The sequence below is a fragment of the Hippopotamus amphibius genome, chromosome X (assembly GCF_030028045.1).
Source record: "Hippopotamus amphibius kiboko isolate mHipAmp2 chromosome X, mHipAmp2.hap2, whole genome shotgun sequence".
NCBI classification, from domain to species: Eukaryota; Metazoa; Chordata; class Mammalia; order Artiodactyla; family Hippopotamidae; genus Hippopotamus; species Hippopotamus amphibius.
The window spans coordinates 74,300,583-74,318,800 of record NC_080203.1 but is presented as its reverse complement, the minus strand read 5'-3'; the positions used below and the strand labels follow the sequence as shown (position 1 = coordinate 74,318,800).

General features: G+C 37.3%; 1 pseudogene; it reads left to right on the top strand.

Moving 5' to 3' along the window:
• Positions 1-3,517: 3,517 nt before the first annotated feature.
• On the top strand, positions 3,518-4,476 carry LOC130841482 (elongation factor 1-alpha 1-like; annotated as a pseudogene).
• Positions 4,477-18,218: the final 13,742 nt, after the last annotated feature.

The following is an 18,218-nucleotide window of genomic DNA, read 5'->3' as shown; positions in this document are numbered from 1 at the left end:
TTTTCTATTTGTCCTTTGGGTTTTTTGTTTCATTTTGTTTGGTACTATTTTTCCATTTACAGCCAAATCAGTTTTGTGATATTTAAAACTTTTACTGATGTCAAATGTAGGAAAGGAATGGGGAAAAAAAACTGTCTGTTCTTGTCCAAGAGTGGGACATTTCCAGGAAGAAGAGAAAGTTTCCAGTTGGTTCCTGAAATCACCAAAAGCTACAAATAAAAATAGAAGTGTCTTTTCCATAAATATTAGTAAAAAGGGCTTAGCCTTCTAGACAGGTGGCCTTGATTTGTCCCATCTTCCAGAAACCTGATTTGAATTCAACCTCTTTTGTAAGTGATGGGTTTTACATTGTTGTACCTGACTCATGGCTGAAATTTTGGAATGGGAACTATGAAGTCCCTGTATTTGTTTGTGTGTTTGTACATGTGTTATAGATGTGTGGCATTGCCAAAATTAATTTGTAAAAGAGCTCTATTTGACTGGCTTAAAGGAAATTAAGAGCTTATATAAATACTCATATATAAAAGAAACTGGCCAGAATTAATCTTGGGTTTGCATGATCTAGGAAATATTCAGTATTGAATTAATATCTGGTATTAAAGTTAGCTTAAGCTTGTTGGCATGTCTTTAGAGTCATCTACATTAAGTGTAATATTTTTATTGTACCTAGGTTTACTAGAAATCAAATAAGACTATTATTCCTGCTACAAAGTTTATCAGCAAGAAAAATTAAAATATGACAACGCTTTTAAGTATAAAATAGAGGTAAATGAGGGAAGAGTTTTAGGTAAACTCTATAGGAATAATTGTGTTTTGGGAATGTCTATCTAAAATAGTCTGTCCAGATTTTCATAACTTTAAACTAAGCTAAATGAAGAGACTTCATTGACTATCTGGGTGATTGCAAATAGGATAAAATATTAGAACATTAATTGCTGGGCAGGTCTAAGTTTACCTACTTTTGCCTCCTTGGGAGAGGATGACTAAAGCACAAGTTGTCAATCAGGAAATGCTGGTATAGGACTTCCCTGGTGGTGCAGTGGTTAAGAATCTGCCTGCCAATGTGGGGGACACAGGTTCAATCCCTGCTCCAGGAAGATCCCACATGCTATGGAGCAACTAAGCATGTGTGCCACAACTACTAAGCCTGTGCTCTAGAGACTGCAAGCCACAACTACTGAGCCCATGTGCTGCAACTACTGAAGCCTGCATGCCTAGAGCCAGTGCTCTGCAACAAGAGAAGCCACCACAATGAGAGGCCCACACACTGCAATGAAGAGTAACCCCTGCTTGCTGCAAATAGAGAAAGCCCGCATGCAGCAATGAAGACCCAGTGCAGCCAATAAATTAATTAATTAGTTAATTTTAAAAAAAGGAAATGCTGGTATGACAGTTTATAACTAATTTCTTCTTGGTTTTCACTAGAGATTAAGGTTTTAAGGTTAAGAATTATAAGGGAAACATTTCAGTATGCAAAGATGTAGAATATGTGTTTTCAGCAAAGAAGGTATGAGGAATGAAATGCGTTTTCGTAAAGGGGAAAAGGTGGTTGTGTCCTAAAGCTGGTTGTTTCTGAATGGAAAAGAAAGTGAGGGACAGATTAATATGGATATAATATGGATATGGAAAATTGTGGAAGGTTTATGGAGGAGGGAAACTGGAAGGGTTGTGTGCATGGTCAGGATTGGCTAAGATAAGATTGAACTTAATTAAGAAAATGAATTTTAAAGGCAAAATGGTACAAAACCTGAATCGGGTTCTCTAAGAGGACAAAGTTTTCTTAAAATATTGAACTGCTTTTACTAATTGTGAGTTTCTTTCAGTGACCTGTATTTGCCATTGATCTTTTATTATCACTTGCTAAAACTTTTTGATATTTTTGACAAAATTCCCAAAGATCAAATTCTAAATGAAGTTCGTTTGACCTGCAGCTAACTTTGAGGTTTTCCAAAGGGGCCCTGGAACACCTCAAATTATTTGTTTTCTTTTTATCTCAGAGAGAAATAGTAAACTAATTAAGCTTATTTTGTATATTAAATTACATGGAAAGCATCAAATAAGTGGTGATAAAATTTCTTAGATTGTATCCTATGGGTAAATGTTTTTAATATACACATTCTAGAAACTATATGGAACTCCTAAAATGCTGATGTATCCTGGCAAATCATCAGTCATAATTTTAGTAATTATCTTAATATGTTTTATGTCACAGCAGTAACCAAGTTTCTTTTCAATTGCATTGTAATCCTGATTGGTTGATGCCAGAGCAAAAAGGCATCCTTTTAATGGTTAGAGATGATCAATTGATATTTATGGCTTTATAGTGGCTTTTGGATGACTCTATAGCTATTTTATGAAGAAGCAGGGAAGAGTAATGAAATTCTTTGTGTGCAAGCATGTGTGCTATTACATCAGGGAAAATAAGAAAAAGGAATGAGGGTGAGGATATGTTGCTTCAAACCTTAACTCCTCTGGCTGAGCTCATGACTTCCCCTCCTTTTAGGGATCAATTAGAAAATCCTGTGTTAGTTTCTGGGCACAGGGACTTGATCTGGTATCACCATCTAAGACCCGACAGGGCACCCAGATTGGGCCAGGAGCCACTCCCAGGGCAGGGTAATTTCCATTGCTGCTATCTCATAGAGAGGGCTAAATGCAAATAATCAGCCAGCTGGGTTTCTTAAAGTTTTTTTAGTTGGAAAGATTGCAACCCTCTTTTATAAGGAGGATCCTCTACACCTGAAGCCCACTTGGCAGTACCCAGCTGAACCAAATTAGGACCACAATGAAGGAAGAATGCCCTTATTAGAGCACTACTAATTAGTGCATCTTGGCAGGGCTTTGAAAAGGGGAACCAAAGCAAAAGAGTTTGAACAAAATTCAAAAGAATCAAAAAAAAACCTCTCTGAATTTTTGGAAAGGATTTATCAGGCCTACAGTCATCATCTTAATGTAGATCTTGAAGGCCCCCAAAATATTAGAATTGGTAAATTTGACCTTTTTTTTGGGCAAAGTGCCTCAGATATCAGGTGAAAGTTGCAAAAATTAGATGGTGCATTTGGAATAAACCCTTATCAATTGGTAAATGTTGCTTTTAAAATGTTCAACAGGGAACAACAACAAAGAGAGAAGATGCAAAATGAAATGCCACTTTTTGGCAGTGGTATTGAATTCCTGGAAGCTGAGTAACCAGAAGAGGGGTAAGCCACTATTGGGGAAGGAACAATGTGCTTACTGTAAGGAGGAAGAACATGGGAAAACAGATTTCCCTAGGCTGAAACATAAGAAGGAAAACAATGAAAGAAGAGAGCCTCTCATATGGTAGTAAGAAGAACACTGTGATGAATGAAGAGGCCCGGGGGCTCCCTTGGACTTGAGACAACTAATTCCCCACAGGAGCCCCCAGTAAAATTGACAGTGGAGAATGAGCTGATTAACTTTTTGATAGACCTCACCCTGAAGTTTTTCACTAGAACAGCTTGACAGAGTTCCACCAGAACACACTTTAACCTTACAGATGGTGTCCATGAAAACTCCAGGAAAGGAAACAGAGCTCCCTCCCCCACCCCCAAGTTCTATGAAAAGGTAAGACCAGAAGTGTGTGCTAACGGCAGCCCAGGGAAGGCCCAAAACACATGACCGATACGAATCCCATTAAAAAGGGATGCTGGGACACCTAATCTAAAACAACATCCTCTGAGGCAAAAGTACCATTTCTCCCACAGATTGCCTTGTCAATACCAGCCAGTGCATTCCCAACCAGTGTATTCTTTGTGTCTGCCCCTCCAGGATGTCTATGAAATTGGTGGTATTGGTACTATCCCTGTGGGTCTAGTGGAGACTGGTGTTCTCAAACCTGGCATGGTGGTCACCTTTGCTCCAGTCAACATTACAACTGAACTAAAGCCTGTTAATGTACCATGAAGCTTTGAGTAAAGTCCTTCCTGGGGACAATGTGGGCGTCAATGTTAAGGACATATCTGTCAAAGATGTTCATTGTAGCAATGTGGCTGGTGACAACAAAAATGACCACTGATGAAAGCAGCTGGCTGCACAGCTCAAGTGATTACTTGAACCATCCAGGACAAATCTGTGCTGGATATGCACCTGTGCTGGATTGTCACACAGTTCATATTGCTTGCAAGTTTGCTGAGCTGAAGGAGAAGATTGATTGTTATAGGAAAAAGCTGGAAGATGGCCCCAAATTCTCAAAATCTGGTGATGCTGCCATTGTTGATATGGTTCCTGGCAAGCCCATGTGTGTTGAGAGCTTCTCTGGCTATCCTCTTCTGGGCCATTTTTGCAGTTCTTGATAAGAGCCAAATGGTTGCTGTGGGTGTCAAAGCAGTGGACGAGAAGGCAGCTGGAGTTGGCAAGGTCACCAAGTCTGCCCAGAAAGCTCAGAAGGCTAAATGAATATTATCCCCAATACCTGGAACCCCAGTCTTAATCGGTGGTGGTGGAATGGTCTCAGAACTGTTTGTCTCAATTTACAATTTAAATTTAAGGTTAATGATAACAATGCAACATAAAATCTTCAGACGGAAAGGAGAATGTTTTGTGGACCATTTGTATTGTGTGTGGCAGTTTTAAGTTATTAGTTTTTAAAATCAGTACTTAATTGGTTAAAGCACTCCTTAAGGAAATTATCCCCTGATTTGGATTAAGGCATTTGAATTATATTCATCCTGGGGACCACAATCAACAGGAAAAACCAAGAAAATGAATACTAACTTAACTTGGGATAAGGCATTGCCTGTTGTTCTGCTATAGATCAGTGGCTCCCAGAAACAAGCTTAAATTAAGCCCTTTTGAAATACTGTATGGTAGGCATTCCAGGTGTCTGCCCAGGTGAGAGAATATATAAGTGCCCTAAAAGAACTAGCAGTTGCCAGTTACATTAAAACTTTGGGCACTATACTAACCTCTGTTCATGAGTTTGCCTCCAGTAGGTCTGCATATTCAATTAAAGTAGATGGTAATTTCACTGTAGCTGGAGAAGAGTCAACCAATTTGTTTTTGTCCAAATAATTAGCACACGAATTTAGTGTATGTACTGGGAACTGGAACCAAAATCCCAAGTTCAATTACAAATTAGACAAAGTGCTAAGGGGTTTCATCAGGTTCAAATAGTTGTAGCTTAAAAAGGACTGACTAAAGATTCTAAGGTATATTCATCACCTCCATTCAGCAGGAATTATCCAGAGTGGTCTTTATCCCTTTTCCCACAAGATTGTGGAATGGACATTGACAGTGGGGAATTGTAACAGGGAAGAAACTATGTATTCTATTACAAGTTAATCACTAAAGAGATGTTGACTGTAAGCTTAAATTATACACAATGGCCCATCTCTGGGACCACTGCCTCCCAGGTAATGAGCATTAAGCTAAACCACTTTCATTTAGCTCACAGGAAATATCCTAATCAGGCCCACCTGTAAGTTATTGCAGGACCACATCCCCTCCAGAGGCTGACCAGAACCAGGAAATATTTGACTTGATTCCCTCCCCTTTTAGAAGAAGCCTGAATTCCTGAGTTCTAACTCAGACAAGATGGTTTTTTGAGACATGAGTCCACTATCTTATTGGTCTGCTGGATTTCCAAATAAAGTTATTACTCTTGCCCCAACAACTCATTTCTCAATTTATTGGCCTGTTGTGCAGCAAGCAGTATGAGCTTGGAGTCAGTAACAATAACTTTTAATTCTACTATAAAATATAAAGTATTAAAAACAATTATGAATTATGTTAATGATACATACCAATAGCATATAATAGGTGAGGAGGAGAGATAAAGCTGAGACTTCTTTTATGCAAGTGAAGCTAAGTTTTTATCAGCTTAAAGTAGGTTGTTATGGGCTTAAAGTAGACTACTATAGCTCTAAGGTATTGTCTGTAAACCTCTATGTGACCACAAAGAGAATACCGATAGAAGTTGCACAAAATTAAAAAAAAAAAATCAAAACCTATCAATACCCCCCCCCAAAAAATCCAATGGGAAGACAAAGTATGATAGGAAGAGAGAAAAAGAGGGACAAAAGAACTACAAGACAATCAGAAAAGAGTTAACAAAATGGCAATAGTAAATCCTTCCCTATTAATAATTACTTTAGATGTAAATGGACTAAACTCCCCAGTGAGGAGAGTGACTGAATGGATTTTTTTAAAAAATCCAACTTCATGCCATCTCTAAGAAACTCACTTTAGATATAAGGATACACATAGGCTGAAAATGAAAGAATGAAAAAAGATATTAGCCACTCCTGCTTTCTTTTTATTATAAGACACAAACTTTAAGTCAAAAACTGTTTCTAGAAATAAAGGACATTATATAATAAAAGGGTCAATTCAACAGGAAGATATAACAATTCTAAATATACACGTGCTCTGATATGGAGTGCATAAGTACACTGACAAACTGAAAGGAGAAATTGACAGTAATACAATCATAGGAGATGTCAATAAACCCACTTTCATTAATAAACAGAGCATCCAGACAGAAAGTTGATATAGAGCAGAATTGAGCAATGCTATAGACCAAATGGACCTAAGAGACATATACAGAACTCATCACACAACAGCAGAAGAATACATTCTTAAGTGCACATGGAACATACTCTTGGATAGGGTACACATTAGATCACAAAATAAATCTTAACCAATTTTAGAAGATTAAAATCATACCATGGATCATTTCCTACCACAATGGAATAAAACTAGAAACAATAGCAGCAAGAAAATGGGAAAATTCACAAATATGTGGAAACTAAATAACACTATTTAACAACCATTGGGTAAAAGAGGAAATCAAAAGGGAATTTTAAAAATATCTCAAGACAAACGAAAATGAAAACACAACTTACCAAAACTTACAGGATGCAACAAAAACAGTACCAAAAGGGATTTCTATAGTAATAAAGGCCTACATTAAAAAAGATCTCAAACAATCTAACTTTATACCTTAAGGAACCCAAAGTTGAAAGAAGGAAGGAAATAATAAAGATTTAGCAGAATTTTTTAAACTAGAAAAACAATAGAAAACGTCAACAACACCAAGAGATGGATTTTAGAAAAAAATAAACAAAAAATGACAAACCCTTAGATATATTAAATAAGAAAAAGATAGAAAAGACTCAAAATCAACTGGAAATGAAACAGGAGACATTACAATGGATGCATCAGAATTTAAAAAAATTATAAAGAACTATTATGAACAATTATATGCCAACAAATTGGATAACTTACAATAAATTGATAAATTCCTAGAAATGTACAACCTACCAAGAATGAGTCAAGAAGAACTAGAAAGCCTGAACAGACCAATAAAAATATAAGGAGACTGAAGTGGTAATCAAAAGCTTCCCAACATAGAAAATCCCAGGTCCAGATGGCTTCACTGCTGAATTCTATCAAATATTCAAAGAAGACTTAATGCTAATTGTTCTTAAATTCTTCCAAAAGATAAAAGTAGAAGGAGTACTTCCAAATTCATTTTCTGAGGGCAGCATTGCCCTGACACTAAAGCCAAAAATATCACAAGAAGAGATAACTATAAGCCAACATCTCTGATGAACATACATGCAAAAATCCTCAATAAAATAGTAGCAAACTGAATTCAACTCATCAAGTAGATTACACACCATGACCAGGCAAGGTTTATTCCTGAGATGAAATGTTGGTTTAACATATGAAAATCAATCAGTACCATATTATCAGAATAAAGGATAAAAATCATACAATAATCTCAAAAGAAACAAAATAATTTGTTCAACATTCATTCACAATAAAAATTCTAGACAAAATAGGAATAGAAGGAACTTTGCTTACCAAAATGAAAGCCATTTAGAAAAGCCCACAGTTAGCATCCTAACCAATGGAGAAAAACTGAAAAGCTTTTCCTCTAAGATTGTATACAGGGCAAGAATCCACCCTTTGCCATTTCTATTTCATATAGTACTGAAGTAATAGTAAGAATAGACAAGAAAAAGAAATAAAAGGCCTTCAAATCAGAAAGGAAGAAGTAAAATCATCTTTGTTTGTAGATGACATGATCCTATATGTGGGAAACCCTAAAGACTCCATAAACAAAAACTGTTACAACAAAGAAATGGATTCAGTAAAATGGCAGGATACAAAAATCAACACATAAAATCAGTTATATTTCTTTATGCCAACAGTGACTTATCTGAAAAGGAAATAAAACAATCCCATATACAATAGCATCAAAAAGAATAAAACACTTAGGAATAAAATTAAGGAAGTGAAAGATCTGTACACTGAAAACTATAAAACATTAATGAAAGAAATTGAACCAGACACAAACAAATGGAAAAGTATTCTGTGTTCATGAATTGAAAGTGTTAATATTGTGAAAATGTTAACACTACCCAAAGATATCTACAGATTCATTGTAATCCCTATCAAAATTCCAAAGGGGTTTTCACAGAAATAGAGAAAACAATTTAAAAATTGGTATAGAACCACAAAAGGCCCTGAATAACCAAAGCAATCTTGAGAAAGAAAAACAAAGTTGAAGGCATCACACTTTCTGGTTTCAAATTATATTAGAAAGCTATAGTAATCAAAAACCGTGTAGTACTGGCATAAATACAGACATATAAACCAATGGAACAGAATAGAGAGTCTAGAAATAAACCTAAGTACATATGCTCAATTAATTTTGACAAAGTTGCCCAGAACACACAATGGAGAAAGGATAATCTCTTCAACCAATGGTATTGGGAAAACTGTATATCCACATGTAAAAGACTGAAACTGGACCCTTTCTTATACCATAAACAAAAAACGAACTCAAAATGGATTAAAGACTTAAATGTATGACTTGAGAGCACTAAGAGTGAAGTTTATAGAGATAACCACTTATATTTACAAAGAAGAAGGATCTCAAATAAACAACTTAAGTTTACCCTCAAGGATCTAGAAAAAAAAGAACAAAGCCCAAAATTAGCAAAGGAAGAAAATAATGAAGATTAGAAATAAATGATAAATAGAGAATATTAAAAACTGACAAAACTGAGGTTTTTTTTAAAAAAAAGTATAAACAACATCAACAAACCATTTGCATTGCTAAGGGAAAAAAAGACACAAATGAATAAAACCAGAAATGAAGGAGGAAACATTAAACAGATGCCTCAGAAATAAAAAGGATCAAAAGAGACTATTATGAACAATTATATGCCAACAAATTGACAACCTAGAAGAAATAAATTCCTAGAAACACACAATCTACCAAGACTGAATCAAGAAGAAACAGAAAGCCTGAACAGAACAATAACAATTAAGAAGTTTGTATGAATAGTCAGAAAGCTGCCAACGAAGAAAAGTCTAAGACCAAACAGCTTCACAGGTGAATTCTGCTAAACATGTAGAAAATTGATACCAATCCTTCCTAATCTTTTCCAAACAATAAAAGAATAGGAAACACTTACAAAATCTTTATATGAGACCAGCATTACCATGAAACCAAAACCAGAAAGATACCACAAGAAAACTAGAGGCCAATGTCCCTGTTGAACATGGATGCAAAAATCTTCAACAAAATATTAGCAAATTGAATTCCACAGCACATTAAAAGGATTATACACCATGACCAAGCATGATTTATCCCTGGGGTGCCAGGTTGGTTCAACATATGCAAAATAATCAATGTGATACACCACATTAACAGAATGAAGGATAATAATTAATGATCAACTCAGTAGATATAGAAAAAGCATTTGACAAAATTTCAACACCCATTAATGATAAAATCTCTCAAGAAATTAGATATGGGAGAAGCTTACTTCAACCAATAAAGGTTACATTTGAAAACCCCTCAGCTACTATCATATTAATGGGAAAAAATGGAATCTCTTGCTCTAAAATCTGGAATAAGGTAAGAATGCTCAGCTTACCACTTCCATTCAAAACAGTACTAGAAGTCCTAGCCAGAGAAATTATTAAAAAAAAAAAAAAGAGGCATAAAAGGTATCCAGATTGCAAAAGAAGAAGTAAAAGGATCTCTGTTTTCAGATGACATCATCTTATATGTAGAAAATCCTAAAGATTCCACAAATATCTGTTAGGACTAATAAGCAAATTCAGTAAGGTTTGAGGATACAAAATCAATCTACAATCATCTGTTATGTTTCTATACACAAACAGTGAAGTATCTGAAAAAGAAATTTAAAAATCCCATTTACAATGGCATCAAAAAGAATAAAATACTTAGGAATAAACTTAACCAAGGAGGTGAAAGACTTCTATACTAAAAATTATAAAGCACAGATGAAAAAAGAAATTATAGCAGATGCAAATAAATGGAAAAACACCATGTTCAGAAATTGAAAGAATTATATTATTAAAATGCTCACACTACCCAAAGTGATGTACATTTTCACTGAAGTCTCCATCATATCCAAATGATGTTTTTACAGAAAAAGTCAATCCTAAAGTTCATATGGAACCACAAGTCCCCGAACAGCCAAAGCAATTTTGAATTTTGAGCAAGAACAAAGCTCAATGCATCATACTTCCTGATTTCAGAATATATTACAAAGCTACAGTAATCAAAACAGTATAGTGCTGGTGTGTGTGTGTGTGTGTGTGTGTGTGTGTGTGTGTGTGTGTGTGTGTGTATACCAATGGAAAAGAACAGAGAGCCCAGAAATAAATACATGCAACTATAGTCAACTGATCTTCAATAAGGGTGCCAAGAACAAACAATGGAGAATGAATAGTCTCTTCAATAAATGGCAGTGGGAAAACTGGATATTCACATGCAAAATAAATTTAATTGTACCTTATACCATAAACAAAAATCAACTCATAATGGGTTAAATACTTAAACATAAGACTTGAAACCATAGAAATTCTGGAAGAAAACATAGTGGGAAAACTTGACATTGGTCCTGTCAATAATTTCTTGTATATGTCACCAATATCACAGGCAACAAAAGCAAAAATAGACAAGCAGGACTACATCAAACTAAAACAACCAACAATGAACAGGCAAACTATGTAATGGGAGAATATATTTTAAAACCATACATCTGATAAAGAGTTAATATCGAAAGTATATAGGGAACTCCTACAACTCAATAGGGAAAAAGTCTGATTAAAAAATAGGGAAAGGACATGAATTCACATTTCTCCAAAGAAGACATACAAATGTTCAATAGGTATATGAAAGGTGCTCAACATCAGTAATTAGCAGGTGATGAAAATCAAAACTACAATAAGATATCACCTTGCACCTGTTAGGATAACTATTATCAAGTAACATAAAAGATAACAAGTGATAGGATATGGAGAAAAGAGAACTCTTGTATACTTTTGGTGGAATTGTAAATTGGTCCAGCCACTGTGGACAACAGTATAGAGGGTCCTCAAAAAAATTAAAAAGAGTTCTCCAGTCCATTCTCTGTATCTGCTTCCTTGTTCTTGTCACTGAGTTCATCAGTACCATTTTTAGATTCCGTATATGTGAGTTAGCATACAATATTTGTCTTTCTCTTTCTGACTTACTTCACTCTGTATGACAGACTGTAGTTCTATCCACCTCATTACATATAGCTCCATCTCATCCCTTTTTATAGCTGAGTAATATTCCATTGTATATATATGCCACATCTTCTGTATCCATTCATTTGTTGATGGGCATTTAGGTTGCTTCCATGTCCTGGCTATTGTAAATAGTGCTGCAATAAACATTATGGAGAATGGACTGGAGAACTCGAGGTTTGAGAGGGGGCGGGGGGTGAAGGAGAAGCTGAGACGAAGCGAGAGAGTAGCACAGACATATATATACTACCAACTGTAAAATAGGTATTCAGTGGGAAGTTGTTGTATAACAAAGGGAGTCCAACTAGAGGATGGAAGATGCCTTAGAGGACTGGGGTGGGGAGGGTGGGGGGGACTCGAGGGCGGGGGGAGTCAAGGAAGGGAGGGAATATGGGGATATGTGTATAAAAACAGTTGATTGAACTTGGTGTACCCCCCAAAAAATAATAAATAAATAAATAAATAAATAAATAAAATTAAAAAAAATTAAAAAGAGAACCACCATATGATCCAGATTCTACTTCTATCCAAAGTAATTAAATTTAGGGTCTTGAAGAGATATCTGGTTCATAGCAGCATTATTCACAATAGTTAACACATGGAAGCAATCTAAATGTCCATTGATAGATGACTAGATCAAGAAAATGTGGAATACACATGATCATCTCAACAGATGCAGAGAAAGCATTTGATAAAATTCAATGTCCATTCATGATAAAAAAAAAAAAAAACTCTTAACCAAAGAAGGTACAGAGGGAACATATCTCAACATAAAACCTATTTAAGACAAATCCACAGCCAGTATATTATTCAGTGGTGAAAAATTGAAAGGCTTCCTGCTAAAATCTGGAATAAGACAAGGATGCCCATTCTCACCACTTCTATTCAACATAGTATCGGAAGTCCTAGCCACAGCAATCAGACAAAAAGAAATAAAAGGTATCCAAATTGGAAAGGAAAAGGTAAAATTGTCATTATATGCAGATGGCTTGATACTGTATATAGAAAACCCTAAATACTCCACACAAAAACTACTAGAACTGATAAATGAATTCAGCAAGGTAGCAGGATACAAGATTAAAATACAGAAAAAGGTTGCATTTCTTTACACTAACAATGAAATATTAGAAAGAGAAAGTAAAAAACCAATTCCTTTTACAATCACATCAAAAAGAATAAAATACTTAGGAATAAACCTGACCAAGGAGGTGAAAGTTTTATACACTGAGAATTATAAAACATTGATAAAAGGAATTGAAAATGATTTAAAGAAATGGAAAGATATCCCATGCTCTTTGATTGGAAGAATTAATATTGTTAAAATGGCCATACTACCCAAAGCAATCTACAAATTTAATGTGATCCATATCAAATTACCCATGACATTTTTCACAGAACTAAAGCAAATAACCCTTAAATATATATGGAAGTATGAAAGAACCAGAATTGCCAAAGCAATCATGAGGAAAAACAACAAAGCTGCAGGCATTACCGTCCCAGACTTCAGACAACATACAAAGCTATAATAATCAAAACAGAGTGGTATTGGCACAAAAAACAACATATGGATCAATGGAACAGAATAGAGAGTCCAGAAATAAACCCACACAACTATGGTCAATTAATCTCTGACAAACGAGGCAAAAATATATGATGGAGAAAAGACAGTCTCTTCAGAAAGTGGTCCTAGCAAAGCTGGATAGGCATATGTAAGTCAATAAAGTTAGAACACTCCTTCACACCATACACACACAACAAAACCCTCAAAATGGCTTAAAGACTTAAATATAAGAGAGTACAATGTAAAACTCCTAGAAAAGAACATAGGCAAAACATTCTCTGACATAAATCGTAATCATAAGAAATCAACAATGGTTTCTTAGGTCAGTCTGCAAAGGCAATAGAAATAAAAGCAAACATAAACAAATGGGACCTAATCAAACTTATAAGCTTTTGCACAGCAAAGGAAACCATCAACAAAACAAAAAGACAATGGGTCTGAAAGATGGCAGTGAAGTAGAAGGACATGGAATGCATCCTTCTCCACAGATGCATCAGGAATACATCAAAAGGTGCAATAATTCCCACAGAAAACAAGCTGAACACCAGCAGAAGACCTTGGACACCAAAAAGGACTGCAAAGATCCCGACATAACTGGGTAGGACAGAAAGAGGAGAAAGGGGAGGAGAATAAAGGAAAGGGACAGGTCCTACACCCTGGGGTGAGGGGGAGCTGAAACAGAGGAGAGATTGCCAAATCCAGGGAAATCTCCCTTATCTGACGGGGAAACCCTCTCTCCAATGGGGAATTTGATTGGGTCAGAAGGGAGGCATTTGGGACTTTCCAAAGAGGGTGAAGTGGCCAATCTGTAGCAGACGGGAAAGAGTGAGAAACACACAGAGGGTCTATACCACACCACTGTGTCCCAGACTGAGACATGGGTTCACAGCTGTACAGGGGGTCTGGGAGCTTGAACGTCAGAACCAGAGAACTGGTTCAGGGTGAGAAAAAGTGGTGGCTGTGAGGAGACGGACTGAGGGGACAGGGGGGAAGAAATCTGCAGCAGAGAATGCCTACCACAGAAAGCTGGGTAGCCAAGATGGTGACTTGCTACTGCTGACTCACAAACAGAGGGGAGGAGCCACAGTTGTAGCCTCTCTCTTGGCATCTGCGATGAACAAAGGGAGGCCCAATCTGGGCCTGGCTGTTGCAGTCAACAAGGGATAGAAAAATCCCCCTGATGGGGCTGGCCTGGTGTGCCTGCAGCTGAGAGCCAGAAGAAGTCTGCAGAGTGGCCCAGCTCTGGAGACATTCTGCTTACACCCAAGCCAACCGGCTTCCCTCTGCAGTAGGCACCACCACCGCTGCCAGGGCTCCTGTAAGCCAAACAGGGCTCTACTGCAAAGTCACTCGCAGCAGGGAGGAGCCACAGTTGTAACCTCTCTCTAGGTGCCTGCAACAAACAAAGGGAAGCCCCCTCTGGGCCTGGCTGCCCCCTGACGGGGCTGGCCTGGAGTGCCTGTGGCTGAGAGCTAGAAGAAGTCCGCAGATGGCCTAGCTCTGGAGACATTCTGCTTACACCTGAGTCTGCCAGTTTCCCACTGCAATAGGCACCGCCACTGCCAACAGGGCTCCTGCAACCCAGGCAGGGCACTACTGCTTATTCATAGCCAGGTGAAGGAGCCACTATTGTTCCCTCTGTCTCCCCACATACCGGCTCCTACAGATGAACAATAAAGAAAGCTCTGCTGGTCACAGAGTAATGCAAAAAGCCCCCAAGGGCTGCCCATCAGGCCTCCTGCACCAGGCATCAGTAAAGAATAACACTAAAGCCAGATTTCCTATACCCATGCTGCCGGCATCCCTGTGCATTTGGAGTCACCCCCAGGGCTCCCATGATCCAAGCTGGGTGCTACTGTTGAGTCACACACAGGGAGAGGAGACACTATCAAAGCCTCTCTCTCCCCACACACCTGTGTCTGCAGACGAACAATAAAGGAAACCCTCACTGAGACAGATCCAAGAGCTCCAAGGCAGCCTCAGGACCTGGCTCTGGTGGGTGGACCACGTGCAGAAGAGGGGATGAAACCAAAGCTGAACACCAGGGACAGGGGCACTAAGGAAGAGGTTCTAAAATCTTCCCATCAGATATACAAGCTGCAAACTGAATCCCTGTGATCATCTAGGTAGACCCTATGCCTTTGGAATATTTGAGTAAACAATGAATGTTCCCACAAATGAAAAGGTGTAACTCTGGCAGCTGTGGAATGTGGGAGCAAGCACACATAGGAATTGTGCCAGATCAGAGCCTAAGTTGGCCCCATAGGACCCACAGCAGGTCTAGAGTCCAACCCAGAGGCAGAAGAGGGCCTCTTGGGGAGGCGAAGGTGGCCTGGGGCCCAAGGCAGGTACAATGACACAACTGAGACCCTAAGGAAACAGAATTATTATTACTTCTATTAATCTGATCCATTCTGTGATCAGTTCTAGCTTTTTCTTTTTAATTACAATCTTAGTCCTAAGGGATCTTCACATTTTATAATATATTTTTTATTCTATTTTTTACTTCTATTCTTATTTTTAGCTTTTTTTATACATTTCTATTTCTAGCTAGCTTTTTTCTAGTGCTGAGTTTATCTCCCCTATCTTCTGTTCTTCATCTTTTATACATTATTTTTTCTTTTTCTTTTTTATATTTCCAGTTATATTGCCCTCTTCTCTTGCTATGTGTTCTATCCCTTTTTAGTTTATTTTATCTTATACTTTTAATCAATATTATTTGTCTGCTGTTTCCTTGCTTTATTCTTCACATCACGCTGCTTTGGTTTTCGTTATTAGGTTTTGTCTTTATCTTAGTTTTAATCATAACTGTTTGATATCCTCTTGGGGATCTTCACCCTGTCTGGTTGCTCTCTGCTCTTTGTTATATTTGATCCTCATTTTCACAATTTTCCTGGTTTTGTATTTTTGTGGGTTTTTTTTTTTCTGGTTTGGAATTTTTGTTGGTTCTCTCTTGTCTGATTGCATTCTGGGGTTCTTCTATCAGGTTGTTCTAGTGTTTTATATTCTATTGCGTTCAGTTTTTGTCTTTCTTGTGCATGTATGTCGTTGCTTGATTTAGTATTTGTTTGACTTCACCTTTTCCCATAAGTCTGGAGCTTGGATAATCTTTTCTAATCCCCTCTATTGCTGGGATGAGTGACCTCTGGAATCTTGATTCCTCAACCAGAAGTCAAGTCGGAGGATCTAAGGAGGGAGCACTGAGTCCAGGATGCTAGACCACTAGAGAGTCCTCAGCCACAAGGAAGATTAACTACAGAGAATTCTCACAGAGGCCTCTATCAGAGTCTGAGCCCTGGCTTCGCCCAACAGCCTGCAACTGCTAGTGCTGTATACCTCACACCAAACTATAAACAAGACAGGAACACAAATCCACCTATCAGCACACAGACTACCAAAAGCCAAATTAAGCTCACAGATACCCTAAAACACACCACCTGACATGGCCCTGCTCATCAGAGGGAAAAGACTCAGATCCACACACCAGAAAGCAGGCACCAAACCCTCCCACCAGGAAGCCTACTCAAGACACTGGACCAACCCCACCACAGGGGGAAGAGAGCAGAAACAAGAGGAATTACTACTAGGCAACATAGGGAAAGTAGAGAGCAAATACTATAAATTAGATAAAATGAGAAAACAGAGAAACACCTTGCAGGCAAAGGAGCAAGATAAAAACCCACAAGACCAAATAAATGAACAGGAAATAGGAAAATTTCCTGAAAAAGAATTCAGAGTAATGATAGTAAAAATGATCCAAAATCTCAAAAACAAAATAGAGACAATACAAGAAACATTTAATAAGGACCTAGAAGAACTAAAGAGTAAACAAACAGTAATGAAAAACTAACTGAAATTGCAAATACTCTAGATGGTATAAACAGCAGAATAACTGAGGGAGAAGAATGAGTAAGTTGGAATATAGAATGGTGGACATAACTGCCACAGAGCAGAAAAAAGAAAAAAGTATTAAAAAAATGGAAGATAGTCTCAGGGACCTCAGTGATAACACTAAGCACATCAACATTTGAAGCATAAGTGTCCCAGAAGAAGAAATAAAAAAGAAAGGTTCTGAGAAAATATTTGAAGAGGTTATAGTGGAAAACTTCCCCAATATGGGAAAGGAAATTATTAATCAAGTCCAACAAGTGCAGAGAGTCCCATACAGAATAAACCTGAGGAGAAACACACCGATGCACATATTAATCAAAGTAACAAAAATAAAACACAAAGAAAAAATATTAAAAGCAGAAAGAAAATAGCAACACATATATATGGGAAAACCCATAAGGATAACAGCTGGTCTTTCTGCAGAAACTCTGCAGGCCACAAGGGAGTGGCAGGAAATGTTAAGTCTTGATAGAGAAAAACCTACAGCCAAGAATATGATACCCAGCAAGAATCTCATTCAGCTTTGACAGAGAAATCAGAAGCTTTACAGACTATCAAAGTTAAGAGAATTCAGCACCACCAAAGCAGCCTTACAACAAGTGCTAAAGGTACTCCTAGGCAGGAAACACAAGAGGAGGAAAAGACCTACAAAAACAAACCCAAAACAATTAAGAAAATGGTAATAGGAAGATACATGTCAATAATTACCTTAAATGTAAGTGGATTAAATGCTCCAACCAAAAGACACAGACTGCCTGAAAGGATACAAAAATAAGACAATTATATATGCTGTCCACAAGAAACCCACTTCAGACCTAGGGACACAAGCAGACTGAAAGAAATGAGATGGAAGAAGATATTCCATGCAAATTAAATTCAAAAGAAAGCTGGAGTAGTGATACTCATATCAGGCAAATTAGACTTTAAAGTAAAGACTATTATAAGAGACAAGGAAGGACCCTACATAATGATCAAGGGATCAATCCAAAAAGAAGATAGAACAATTGTAAATATCTATGCACCCAACATAGGAACACCTCAATACATAAGGCAAATGCTAACAGCCATAAAAGGGGAAATCAACAGTAACACAATAAGAGTAAAAGACGTTAACACCCCACTTACACCAATGGACAGATCATCCAAACAGAAACTAAATAAGAAAACACAAGCTTTAAATGACACATTACACCATCTCGACTTA